We start from the raw sequence: 13,122 nt of genomic DNA, 5'->3' as shown, positions 1-13,122 counted from the left end.
CCTGCCTCCTATTGGTTGGTCTTAGTTCCCGCCGAGGTGATTGGGCCAACGTGCCGCCGTGCCTGGCCTGGGTTGGTTTCAGGGAGGGCGGGACGAGGGCCGTCGTTCTGCTTAAATCGCGGGTGGTTGCTAGTGCGCTCGGAGCCGAAGGTGCGTGGGGAGAGTTCTTTTAGACGAGGTATGAACCCCCCCTAAGATTGGCAATCGGGAGACCTTGTACGGAGAGTTGAGCTGTCTGAACTCTGGTTTGATAGGCTCCAGTAATCCGCGCCGGAGTACGTTGGTCCCATTTTTCTCCTCGCCGTGCACCCGCCCAGCCTTTCGCGGATTCCCTGCTCTTCCGGATCTGGTGCGGTCTCTCCCGGGAGCTGTGTGGTGCGCTCCAGGACTCGCCGTGGGCGGTGATCGGGGGCGCTACCGTGGGTGTGAGCGGGCGCTGTGGGCGAGTCCATTCGCTTCTGCCCACCCTACCGCGTGGTTCGTTTGAGAGGAGTTGGTGGGTTTGAGTCAGCGGGAAAAAGTCTCCAAGTTGCCGCCTGGTCAGGGTAATTTTACCTGCACTTCCTTCCACTCCTTGCCCTCCCCCCGCCCTCCCCAGTACAGGTTTTAGATCCGCTAACGCCGAGCCTTGGATCTGGGATTCGTATGGCTCACTGCTTTTTCTGTCATTCATGGAGAATTTAGCTGACGGTGCCGCCTTTTTGTGCTTCGTGCTCCCTGCTTCCCTTCCCTAAGGTAGGAGAACAACTTCACAGCTTCAGGAAAGGCTGTGAAATGAATTATTTGTTCAAGAAAGATAGCTAGTTAAGAAGCCATTGATAGGCAGTGTATGACTGAAAGGGAAATGCCAGGGTTTCATTCCAATCAGTATGATACCACTGGTCAAGTCTTAGCTTCTCCAGGCCTCGTATATCTCAAGAAAAGTTCATATATGGTCCTAGGTTAGGACCTTGCATTTCAGTCGTGGAGGGAATGTAGAAATACGTCTTTCGGAAATTGAAATCTGTTTTTACCATCATTTATTTCCTACCTTCATAAATTCGGTAGGAATATCATTTTGTGGTTCCTAGCCAACCAGATGTTTGACACTAATAAAAACGAGAAGTTCCAAGTAGCAATCCTCAGGAATCTGTTAGATTTCTGAGAAAAGAACCTTGCATCCTTCCGGCCAACTAATGTGGTCTTTCTATTGAAAAATGCCAGTTAAATTCACTGTGCCTGCTCTTTCAAGGTTATTTTGAAATTAATATATAGTAACTATATACCTACATAGGTATTACATATAAACCCATATAGGTACTTGAGCATAATAGTATTTCCTGAACACTCAGGGATGCAAGGTGCTCTGCAGCCCCTACTAATATCAGGTATGGCAGTGAATGTTTCACAAAATAACTGGAATGTGGAATCTCCTCTGGGTAAGTGTGTTTGTGCCCCATATACCATAAATGAAGGGGAGCCAGTAGCTGATGGTGGCTAATAAGGGAAATCTTACTTTCTCCCAAGAAAATGGGTCCTCATGGCATTAAAAATCCAGCACCTGTTATATAGTTTCTTGCCTCTGATCAATTCAATAAATGTTTCATTAAAAAGTTGAACCAAGTGTCCCTCTGAGAAAAATGATAAAGGAGCCACAGAAGACAAAAAAGAAATGAATGTAATAAAACATGAGAAAATGAGCTACATTCAGAAACCGAGAAAGGTATCTAAAACATATTGGGGAGCTTGGCACATTGGTCTTGGAGCAAAATGAACTGTGGCAGAATAGTCCCGGGTGGACTGGAGATAATACTATCCAAATGAAGAAACCAGTAAGAACTGATCCCCAAACTGAATTCTTTATGTACCTGAAATTGCCTAATTTGTAAATGTTTCTAACTATACATAAATTAGAAAATGTTACTTTTTTAAAAAGACACCTGGAAGTGTGTATAACTGTCCCCATGACTTATAAAGAGAAATACAAAAGGGGTCAGGAATTGTTTCAAAAACTAACCATAAAAGAGAGCACCTTGTACTTTGAGTGGTGGCAGCAAAAGGAGGGAACTGGCATCTGGGGAGCTACTGGGAGGCTACAGACACTAGCTTAAAGTAATTTTAAAAGCCTCATGGTATCTCTTTGAAAGAAATAAAATGAGAGATTAGCTACTTTAAAGTAATTGAGAATAAACCAAATGTACTATATACATAGAACAGGTATTACTTTAGCCTTAAAAAGGAATGAAATTTTGATACATACTACAACTAGGATGGAGATTGAAGACATTATGCTAAGTGAAATAAGCCAAACATGAAAGGACAAATATTGTGTTATTGTACTTATATAAGGTACCTAGAATAGTAAAATTCCTAGACACACAAAGTAGACTAGTGGTTGCCTGGGGCAGGGGAAGAAGGGGCTGAGGAATTATTGTTTAATAGGTACAGAATTTCAGTGCGGGATGATGAAAAATTTCTGGGGATGGATTGTGTATGATGATTGTACAATAGTGTGAATGTACTTGATGCCACTGAACTATACAGTTAAAAATGGTAAATTTTACATATATTTTACCACAATAAAAATACTTTTTTTTAAAAGGAAACTAATTGAAATGTGAGTTCTTTGAGTACCAGTACTGTGTCTTACTCAGCCTAATACCTCGCATATAGTAGATGCTCTAGATTGTTGAGTAAATAGACAATTATTGATTGATTGCTATAAACATACTAGTTATATAGAGGTTAATATATGTGTCACTTGGAGAATTACATAGAAAATTCAGTATTTCAAATTGCCACTCTTTAAAATTTAATTTAACACTAATTTTTCTTTTTTTTTCTTAATTTCCTTTGTGGAGTTTGATTGGTTGGTTGGTTTGGGTTTTTTTTTTTATAAACTTGACAAGAGTTTGTTGGTCACAACTCTTTTAGGTGACATACTGAGAGATGAGAAGGACTGTTTCTTCCCAGAGAAATGCAAATCACTTGGACATTAATGAAAGTTATGTATTCACCCACAGAATGAGAGCTCTCAGATATTTTGGTACTTTTTTGCACATACAAAAATGACCCCCTAATTAAAAGCTGCTGTAATCATTTTAAGAGATGAAACACAGAGGTCTTAACTATATTACAATTAAGTATCTATAGATTAGAAGCCTTGTCATTCCACTGCAAGTAAATGAAATAGTTTGGTAAAGTTAATAACCCAACAAGTATTGAAAATACTCAGATTTGTTAGTAAATATCCTGTATTATTACTGTGTGTCAGACATTCCTGGGTGAATGACAGAAAATATACGTATGTGGAGAATTTTGTAAGTGATTTCAAATCAATCTGTAATCGAGGTCCCTTTGCTCTTCCTAGATATCATGTTCCCCAAATCCATCTATCTACTTTTATCTCTAGTAGCTACAATTTGTTATTTACATAAAGAGACATTTTAGATTTGGCTGCTTCACCTTATGATTTTTTTTTTTTTACTTCAGTCATTTTGTAAGAATATTTTAAAATAAGCAAAAATTTTTCACCAAGGATATTAAGAGGTTTAACAAGTTTTGATTCTTGCAGGCCCCTTAAGAAATAATAATTGGCCAGTCCTGGCCAACTACTGAGCATGGCAGGAATACTAATGCAGTGTCATTGTTGGAATATATGGGACTCCTCCAATGGGCAGCATTGAGCTGAAACTGAAACTAGCTGAAACTCTTAGAACTGTGCTGCAGTCTGAGACACTGCCTACTCAGTCCTTTCTTTTCCCTTGCCTTCATAGGTGTCAGTTCTGTATCAGGGTTTACACAATCTCCTACGTTCTCCTGCTCCCTCCCTTTTATCTTTCAGACATTTCCCCTAAGAAATCTTCTGCCTGTTGTCATGGGCTGACTTGTGTTCTCCCCAAGATTCATATGTTGAAGCCCTAAACACCCAATAACTCAGAATGTGGTTGTATTTGGACGTAGGTCCAAATACAGTTAAAATTAAGTTAAAATGAAGCTGTTAGGATGAACCCTAGTCCAATCTGACTGGTGTCCTTATAAGAAGAGGAAATTGGACTCAGAGAGACTCTGGGGGCGTGGTGCAGAGGAAGGCTATGTGAGGACACAGCAAGAAGATGGCCGTCTGCAAGCCAAGGGAGAAGCCTCAGAAGAAACCAAACCTGTTCACCTTGTGGTCTTGGACTTCTTGGCTCCAGAACTGTAAAGAAATTTCTGTTGTTTAAGCCACCCAGTCCATGATACTTTGTTATGGCAGCCCTAGCTAATATACCTGCCAAATCCCACTTTGGCAACTGCTCAGAGGATCCAAGCTAACACAAGTGGTACCAGGAGAGGTCAAAAAACAAAAACAAAAGCTAGATAATAAAATGAGGTTTCAGGACCAGCTCACTCACTACCTGGTGGGCAAAGACAGTATTATCCTGAGTAGTATAGGGGCATGGGTAGTCCCAGCACAAGGTGGTGATCCAGCTGCTAAAGATTTCATCAGCAGTGACCTGGGAAAGCATCCCAATGGAGGAGAAAGAAGAATACAATTTCAGGCATTTGAAATATATGGGCGTGGGGGTGGGCAATGCCTACAAGGACAGTGGAATTGGCTGGTTACTGCTAAGTTGTATTAACACTCAGGAGGGATAAGGAAAAAGCAAAGGTCTCCCTTGGTTAATGGCCAAGTATGAGAGACAGAGGACCTCTTTTGTAACTTACAAAGAGGATTTTATCTCCTGCAATGCAACAGCTATGCCACAGACTTAGGACATGGTAGTTAGCGGCACACAGCCCCAGAGACATTAAAATGTGTGGCCAAAGCAGGTTAGGGCCCTGGTTGAGGAAACCTGAAACCCTGAAACAAGGGATGGGACATCTGGATGCACAACTGTAAGGAGGTTAGCTCTGCAGACCCTCATGGACTTTCAAAGCTTGCAGAGATGGTCTACCTCTTCATACTAAGAACTAGTATTTCTCCCGTGCTGAAAGACACTGCAGAGCCACTCCTCCCCTGGCTGCCATGCTAATAACTAGAGTCAACTCCTAGCATAACCCAGCTGAAAACATGCCTGACCTGATAAAGGAGGAAAGAGATCATATACAAAGAAGCTGTAAGAATTAGCTAGCATACACAAAGAAGTCAGGGGAGTACCCTGCAATTGAGTTTTGAGGTTGCTTGATCATGGGGGCTGGAATATTAGATTAGATAATCAAGAATTTATTGACTTAGGAACACTTTCTTGAGTCAGGATTTAACACACTGGCAAGGACTCTTGGGGATAAAACAACTCACCGTTGGGGGGGTTGCTCTTAAACCTAGAGAAAGTGATGGCCAATGCTGAGCAAAGTAGAAACGTTAGGGTTGCCAGGGCATATATGGTAGAATGAATTAAAAGACTGGGGGAAATAGGCATGCTGGAATGGATATGTGTGAGGCCAGAAGACCCATCAGAGGATTATGTTTCATGGGAGAGCCCAGGAGATACACCAGAAGGCCATTAGAAATCCTCTAGTAAGGGGCAGCAACATCAAGAAGTTCTCTACAGTCCTGAGCTAATAATAGTAGTCATAGAGTTAGGTTCATTAATAACTATGGGAATAAAATTCCCCTTCCCCAAGTAGCAGAGCCAAATGGTGGCACTTGGTCACTAGAAGCCAGGAGGCTACAATTATAAAGACCAATAACATCTGATGAGTGGCAGCCAAAGGGGCTTACAGGGAGTTGTGGAGATGGATGTAGAGGTTGGCATCTGTAGGGGTGAAATAGATGGGAAACCTATTAACATCTATAACCCCAAGAAAAAGCCAAAACAGAGGAGCAGGATACTGAGGTTGATTTCACCCAAAAAGTCATTATCCCTTGTTCAGTGTCCCAATCTGAGCCATTTTTCAGATCTGAAACTCATTGACTTAGAGGTGGCAGATCGTGCTTCAGTGCAGCAAGTATAAATGTAATGATTCCCTGGTCCTTTCCCAAAGATACCTATGGCCATTTACTTCAGTGATTACACAGTGGGGAAGAGGAGTAACCAGAAAAAGTGAGAACTATTGGACTCAGGGTCTGAGTTGACATCAAATATCCTGAGACCCAAAGCATTGTCATGGCTTCTTGTTAGAATGGAGGCAAATGGGGACCAGGTAATAAGGCATAACTGTAAACTGTAAAAGCCTAGTTTACAGTAGGTCCATTGTGTCTGTGGACCCACCCAGTGGTCATTTCTCCAGTTCCTGAGTATGTAATTGGAATTCATACACTTAGCAGCTGCGGTAATACCAACGTTAAATCCTTGACCTGTGTGAAGTGAGAGCTATCGGTGGGGAAAGCCAAGTGGAAACATCTGAAAATGACCTTCCACCCTGGCCAACATAGTAAATTAAAAAACAAACAAAAATATCACATACTGGGGGGCCTGGTGAAAATTAGTGCTACCATTAAAGACCTAAAGAATGTGGGGAAATGAAAGATGGTCCCTATTGGGGCGCCTGGGTGGCTCAGTCAGTTGAGCGTCTGCCTTCACCTCAGGTCATGATCCCGGGGTCCTGGGATCAAGTCCCGTGTTGGGTTCCCTGCTTGTCAGGGAGCCTGCTTCTCCCTCCCCAACCACCCCCCACCCCGCTTGTGCTCTCTCTCAAATAAATAAAATATTTTAAAAAAAGAAAGATGGTGCCTATCATATCTCCATTTAATTAGCCTGTCTGGCCCCTGCATAAACTAGGTGGATTCCAGAGAATGACTGTAGACTACCATAGGCTTCAGCAAGTAACAGCCCCAATTGCACATGCTGTGCTTGATATGGTCTTATTGCTGGAGCAGATTAATAAGGCATCAGGACAAGATGAGTGGCCAGTGATTTGTTCAATGAATTATTTTCCATTCTGATTAGGAGAGAGCATCAGAAATGATTCACATACATGTGGGACAGATAACTGTTCACTTAGTTTTGTCTCAAGATTGGTTAACTCTGCCTTCTGTCATAATAAAGCCCAAAGAAATCTGAATCTCCTAAACATCTCAGAATAACACTTTGGCCCACTGCATCAACGATTTTATGCTGCTCAGATGGCACAAGCAAGGGGTGGCTAGTATGCTGGAGGCATTGGTAAGACCATGCTCCAGAGAGTAGAAGAAAAATGCTCTAAAGATTCAAGGACTTGCCACTTTCGTGAAGTTTTTAAGGGTCAGCTGGCCACATGTGTATCAGTATAGCCTTCCAAAGTCAAAGACAGATTGTTACATCTTGCATCCCCTACCACAAAGAAGAATGCACAGGGCTTGGTATGTCTCTCTATGTTCTGGAGCAACACATAGCACACTTAGGAATACTGCTCCAGCCCATTTACCAGGTGACATTGAAGATTTCCAGCTTTGGGACCCAGACCAGGTAAAGTGCAGGTTACAGTACAAGCATCTCTGCCACTTTGGCCATATATTTCAGGAAAATCCTGGAGGTGTTAGGGTAAGAAAAGAAGCAGTTTGGAGCTTGTGATGGTTAATTTTATGTCAACTTGATGGGGCCATGGGATACCCAGGTATTTGGTCAAACATTATTCTGGGTATGTTTGTGGGTGTGTTTCTGAATCAGATAAACATTGGATTGATGGAATGAGTAAAGCGGATTGATGGAGTGAATAAAGCAGATTGCCATCCCTAATGTCAGTGGGCCTCATTCAATCAATTGAAGACGTGAATAGAACAAAAAGACTGAGTAAAAGGGAATTCCTGCTTGATTGTATAGCTAGGATGCTGGTCTTTCCCAGCCTTCAGGCTCGGACTGAAACATCAGCTCTTCTTGGATCTTGAACCTGCCAACTTTCAGACTGGAACTTATGTCATTGGCCCTCACTGGCCCTCCTGGTTCTCAGGCCTTTGGATTCAGACTGGAACTACACATCAGCTCTCCTGGGTCTCCAGCTTGATTACTGCAGATCTTGGGACTTCTCGGCTTCCATAATCATGTGAGTCAATTCTTTATAATAAATCAATAGCTATAGCTATATAATCTATACTTACACCTACATCTGTATAACTATAATGGTTCTGTTTCTCTGGAGATCCCTGGCTAATACAGATCTTAACACCCACAGTGGAATGCAGCTGAAACAAATAACTCAAAATATGGAAGCAGCTTTAGAACTCGATAATGGGTGGAGTTGGAAGAGTTTTAAAGTACATGCTAGAAATATGGACATTAAGGGCAATTCTGGTGAGATATCAGGTAGAAATAAGAAACTGACGGAAAGGTGAACCTTGTTATAAAGTGGCAAAAAAACTTGGCTGTACTGTCTTCTAGTGTTTTGTGGAAGGTAGAATTTGTGAGCGATAAAACTGAATATTTAGCTGAGGAGATTTCTAAGCAAAGTGTTGAAGGAGGGGCTTGGTTCCTCCTGATTGCTTATAGTAAAACGCAAAAGGAGAGAGATGAGTTGAAGAAGGAATTGTTAAGCAAAAAGGAACCAGAACTTGATGATTTAGAAAATTCTCAGCTTATCCATATTGCAAAAAAATGAGAAAGCATGTTCTAAAGAGAACACCAATGGCACAACTAGATTATCATTGATAGAGTTTATGGCATTATAGGAGCAGAAACACAGCCAATTTGAACTGAAGGGGATGGAGATGGGACCAAATGAAGGAAGGCTGTTGGACTTACTGAATTTGACAGGACAGAATGATAGAGCTATTCGGCTGCGAACATGCAAGAAGAGGGAAAAATGACCCTGGAAGTGAGGGGCGCCTGGGTGGCTCAGTCGGTTAAGGACTGCCTTCAGCTCAGGTCATGATCCCTGGGTCCTGGGATCGAGCCCCACGTCCGGCTCCCTGCTCAGTGGAGAGCCTGCTTCTCCCTCTCTCTCTGCCTGCCTCTCTGCCTATTTGTGCTTTCTCTCTCTGTGTCAAATAAATAAATAAAATCTTAAAAAAAAAAAATAACCCTGGAAATGATTGGGAGATCATCAGGGCCACTGCCTCAGTTTCAACAGCCTTGGGAGTGGGACTCCCCAGCAGAACCTTGGGGATGATGCTGCCACCTACTGTGCTTGGAGGGCAGAGCATTGCACCAGGGAGGATTATTTTCAAGCCTTAAAATCTAATGGAATTTTTGTCTTGCTAAATTTTTAATTTGCTTGGGATCATCACCCTTTCCTTCTCCCTTTTGGAATGAGAATGTCTATCATATGCCTGTCCCACGATTGTATTTTGAAAGCACATAACTTGTCTGATTTCACAGATTCATAGCTGCCTCAGGATGAATCAAAGCTCCAGTCTCACTATATCTGATTTAGATGATATTCAGACGAGACTTGAGTTGATGCTGGAATGAATTAAGAGCTTTGGGGCTTTGGGGATGGAATGAATGTATTTTGCATGCAATAATGACAAGAATTTTAGGGGGCCATGGGTGGAATGTTATGGACTGAATGCCCCCCCATTCATATGTTGAAGCCCTAACCCCTAATGTGATGATAAAGAGGCAACAGAGAGCTCTCTCTCTCTGCCCTATAAGGAGAAGGTGTATCTGTGAGAAGGTATATCTGTCTACAAATCAGGAAGAGAGCTTTCACCAGATCCTGATCATGCTGGCATCCTGATCTCAGACCTCTGGCCTCCAGAACTGTGAGAAAATAAATTTTTGTTGTTTCAGCCACCCAGTCTATGGTATTTTGTTATGGCAGCCCAAGCTGACTAAGACAGAGCTTATGGTAAGCCCTAGTGGAAAAATCACAGTGCAGTCCCTAGGACTCTGGAGCAAGGTCATGCCGTCTTCAAAAGAGAATTGGACACATTTTAAGAACCAGCTACTAGTGAGAACCAGATACTGAGACTTGGTCAAGACAGAACCCTTAGCCACAGTATACCAAGTAACCATGTGTCGAGAACCACTTGTTATGGACTGGATTCTGTTGGTTCAGATGGACCCAGCAGCATCTGTTGTAAGATGAAAATGGTACATATGGGATGGAGATCAAGCACAACTGGGGCACTTGTAAGCTGCATGATCAGGTAGCCCAGATCCCCATGTAACCCACTACAGCAGCACCAATACCATGACCAGCTGAAGGAAGAAGGGTGAAGCCTAAGTTTGGTTTATGGATGAGTCAGCTTAGTATGTGGGTGCAAACCAAAATTAGATAGTGGCTGCATTATAGTCACATTCTTGAGAGTCTTTGAAAAACAGCAAAGAGGGAAAATCTTCCCAGTTGGTAGAGTTACAAGGATCATCCCTGATCATCTGCTTTGTGTATAATGAGAAGCAGAGGGGTGCCTGGGTGGCTCAGTTGTTGGGCGTCTGCCTTCGGCTCAGGTCATGATCCCGGGGTCCTGGGATCGAGCCCCGCATCGGGCTCCCCACTCGGCAGGGAGCCTGCTTCTCCATCTCCCACTCCCCCTGCTTGTATTCCCTCTCTCGCTATGTCCCTCTCTCTGTCAGATAAATAAATAGAATCTAAAAAAAAAAAAAAGAGAAGCAGACTGAAGTAAGAATATATATAGGTTCTTGGGCAGGTGTCAATGGCCTGGTAGGGAAACTAGTAGAGGACCTGGAAGGAAAAGGACTAGAAGATCAAAGACAAGGAGATCTGGGATAGAGTCATGTGGATGAATATACAGGAGTGAGCATGAAGTGTGAAGATTTTTGTATCACATCTTGCATCCACCAGGGAAGAGGCACTAAGCAATCAAGTAGACAAAATGACTCATCCAGTTGTCATTACCAGCCTTAATCATTGGCCACCTTGGAACCAGCATGATTGTGTTATAGGCACTGTTATGGGTTATGTTTTATACCCCTTTCAAATTCTCATGTTGAAGTTCTAATCCCCAGTACCTTAAAATGTGGCCTTATTTGGAAATAGGGTTTTTGCAGATGTAATAAGTTAAGATGACATCATACTGGAGTAGTGTGGTCCCCTAATTCAAGTATGTTCTTATAAGCAGACAGCCATGTGAAGACAGAGATACACAGAAAGAATGCCATGTGCAGATAAAACAGAGATCAGGGTGATGTAGCAGAAGTCAAAGAATGCCAACGATTGCCAGCAAACCACCAGAAGCTAGGGGAGAGCATGGGACAGAAATTTATTTCACAGCCCTCAAGAGGAACCAAGCTTGCTGACACCTTGAACTCAGACTTCTAGCTTCCAGAACTGTAAGGCAGTAAGTATCTGTTGTTTAAATCACCTTACTTTGTTAAAGGCAGCCCTAGGAAACTAATACAGGCACATAAATGGAGTGGCCATAGTGGCAGGGATGGAGACTATGTACAGGTCCCCAAAGCATGGACTCCTAATTTCCAAGGCTGATACAGCTATTGATGTCTTAATGTCCAATCTGTGAGCAACAGAGACCAATGCTGATCCCCTAATATGGCCCCATTACTCAAGGAGACCAACTGGCTAGTTGGTGACAGGTTGACTACATTGGGTCCCTTCCATCTTGGAAGAGCCAGTGATTCATTCTTACACATATAGATAGCTATTCTGGGTATGGGTTTTCCTTTCCACCCACAGATCCTTAGCCAACATTACTATATTGGGGCTTATGGACTGCCTAATCTACAGACATAGAATCCTATGTAACATAGCATCCAACCAGGGCCCCTGCTTTATGGTAAAAGAGGGGTGGGAATGGACCCATATCCATGGGATCCACTGGTTATACCATACCATCCAGAAAAAGCTGACCTTACAGAGGGCTGGAATGACTTTCTAAAGGCACAGGTGAAGTGCCACTCAAGGGAAATATTCTGAAAAAATTGGGTGCTATCATTCAGGATGTGTCATACACATTAAATCAAAGGTCTTTATGACCCCAGTAGGAAAAATACTTAGGCCCACTAATCAAGGAATAGATGCAGGAATAGCCCCATTTACTTTTATTACCAATGACCCACTAGAGGATTTTGTGCTTCCCATACCCACAAATCTGGGATCTATAGGGCTGGAAGTACTGGTCTTCGAAGAGACTGTACTTCTATTAAGGGACACAACAAGGGTCCCTTTGAACTACAAGCTATGACTGCTGCACTTTTTTTTTTTTTAAGATTTTATTTATTGGGCGCCTGGGTGGCTCAGTCGTTTAGTGTCTGCCTTCGGTTCAGGTCATAATCCCAGGGTCCTGGGATCGAGCCCCACATTGGGCTCCCTGCTCAGCAGGAAGCCTGCTTCCCCCTGTCCCACTCCCCTTGCTTGTGTTCCTTCTCTCACTATATCTCTCTCTGTCAAATAAATAAATAAAATCTTTAAATTAAAAAAAATTTTTATTTATTTATTTGACAGAGAGAGACAGCGAGAGAGGGAACTCAAACAGGGGGAGTGGGAGAGGGAGAAGCAGGCTCCCTGCCAAGCAGGGAGCCCGATGCGGGGCTCCATCCCAGGACCCTGGAATCACAACCTGAGCCGAAGGCAGATTTTTAACGACTGAGCCACCCAGGTGCCCGGACTGCTGCACTTTGAACTCATTATTCCTGAGACCTGTAGGCAAAGAGAGGAGTTAACAGTCATGACAATGATAATTGACCCTGATCAGTAAGAAAAGGTAGCACTGCTCTTTACAGAATTCATATGGTCCCTTTGGACATCTGATATTCCCTTGCCCCACTGTAACTGTGAACATATGTAGCATCCCTGACCTGAGAAGAGAATGGTTACCAAAAGCTCAGACCAGGAATAAAGCTTTGGATTATGTCACCACAAAAGCCACCAAGACCTGCTAAGATGATAACTGAGTGTGAGAGAAATTTAGAGTGGAAGTGGAAAAGGGAGAGGATGAGTATCAGTTATGTCATCTAGATCAATTGCTGTAGTCCATCCCACTAACCTTCCTTTTCTATGTTTTCCTTCAGGAAGAAAGGCCATGTGGGAACCATAGAAGAGCTTCTCCCCAAACCTGAATGAAGAAATAATGATTTTTTTCCAAAGATTTTATTTATCCATTTGACAGAGAGACAGAGCACAAGCAGGGGGAGCAGCAGCAAGGGGAGAGGGAGAAGCAGGCTCCCCACTGAGCAGAGAGCTGGATGCGGGACTCGATCCCAGGACCCTGGGATCATGACCTGAGCCAAAGGCAGATGCTTAACCAACCGAGCCACCCAGGCGCCCCAAGAAATAATGATTTTTTAAAAAGATTTATTTATTTGAGAGAGTGCAAGTGGGAGAAGG

At 43.0% G+C, this 13,122-nt stretch overlaps 1 long non-coding RNA gene across 1 annotated transcript; it reads left to right on the top strand.

Annotated features, from left to right (window-relative positions):
- Window positions 1-63: 63 nt before the first annotated feature.
- LOC118019038 lies at window positions 64-12,922 on the top strand. The gene is made up of 4 exons (XR_004681538.1): window positions 64-735; window positions 7,726-7,923; window positions 10,901-11,119; window positions 12,807-12,922. It is a non-coding gene; the product is annotated as an uncharacterized LOC118019038 (long non-coding RNA).
- Window positions 12,923-13,122: the final 200 nt, after the last annotated feature.

This window comes from Mirounga leonina, unplaced genomic scaffold (genome assembly GCF_011800145.1).
Source record: "Mirounga leonina isolate KUSES-001 unplaced genomic scaffold, KU_Mleo_1.0 Mir_173, whole genome shotgun sequence".
Lineage (NCBI taxonomy): Eukaryota > Metazoa > Chordata > Mammalia > Carnivora > Phocidae > Mirounga > Mirounga leonina.
The sequence above is the reverse complement of the archived record's forward strand: the minus strand, read 5'-3'. Positions and strand labels throughout refer to the sequence as shown.